We start from the raw sequence: 948 nt of genomic DNA on the forward strand, positions 1-948 counted from the left end.
TCTTATGCCCAGGTCCTCTCGTAGTGGAGAATTGCTTTCACCGGATTCCGAGCCCGAGAAAACCTTTAGGAGAAGGCGGCGTTTTTGGAAGGAAGTGAAAGAAGCCACTTCTCCCGTACAAGCCGAAAGTGCTAGAAAGTCTTACTTAGACGATCTAGAGGTTCTTGAAGAGGAGGAGGTTTCAAGTTCATCATCTCCACCACCATCACCATCTACTACCAAAAAGATGGTGAAACTTTCCGATCACTCAAAGCCCACCGCGGCTATGCTTCCGGCCAGAATCACAACCACTCAAATCACCGCGCCGGAATTCGAGATCAAGCCGGCTTTCATTAGCCTTGTGGAGAGGAAGCAATTTGGAGGAAGTCCTTTGGAGGATCCCAATTTGCATGTGCAAAATTTTTGTGACTATTGCTCCATGATCCGTTAAACGGGCGTCACCCAAGCCCAAATAAGGGAAATACTTTTCCCTTTCTCTTTGAAGGACAAGGCCAAGCTTTGGATCAATAGCCTTGACCGCACCACCTTGGGAATCACCAATTGAGAGACATTGGCTCTTGCTTTTTACCAAAAGTTTTTTCCACCGGAGAAAACTCAAACTTTGAGGAGCCAAATCACCGGATTCCGTCAACAAGCTCTTGAGAGCTTATATGAAGCTTGGGAGAGATGCAAAGAGCTTCAAAGACAATGCCCACATCATGGGCTAGATGATTGGTTTCTAGCAATAACATTCTACAATGGATGTTGTGCCGAGTCCCGAAGGATTCTTGATTCCGCCAACAATGGGCGGTTTGATCAAATTGACACCGATCTTGCTCATGCCACGATCGAATCTATGGCGGTCCATGATGCCCAATATGTCAATTCCCGAGTTGTGCCATCCAAAGGTAAAGAGGAATCCTCTAAAAACTCCGTTTTGCTAGCTCAAATTGCTTTGCTCCAACAACA

The 948-nt window shown here is 46.3% G+C and overlaps 1 non-coding gene across 1 annotated transcript; it reads right to left on the reverse strand.

Moving 5' to 3' along the window:
* Positions 1 to 598: 598 nt before the first annotated feature.
* LOC141618997 (small nucleolar RNA R71) lies at positions 599 to 705 on the reverse strand. Its single transcript, XR_012531559.1, has one exon. It is a non-coding gene; the product is annotated as a small nucleolar RNA R71 (small nucleolar RNA).
* Between the last annotated feature and the right edge of the window lie 243 nt (positions 706 to 948).

Source organism: Silene latifolia, chromosome 1, assembly GCF_048544455.1.
Source record: "Silene latifolia isolate original U9 population chromosome 1, ASM4854445v1, whole genome shotgun sequence".
In the NCBI taxonomy this organism is placed as follows: domain Eukaryota; kingdom Viridiplantae; phylum Streptophyta; class Magnoliopsida; order Caryophyllales; family Caryophyllaceae; genus Silene; species Silene latifolia.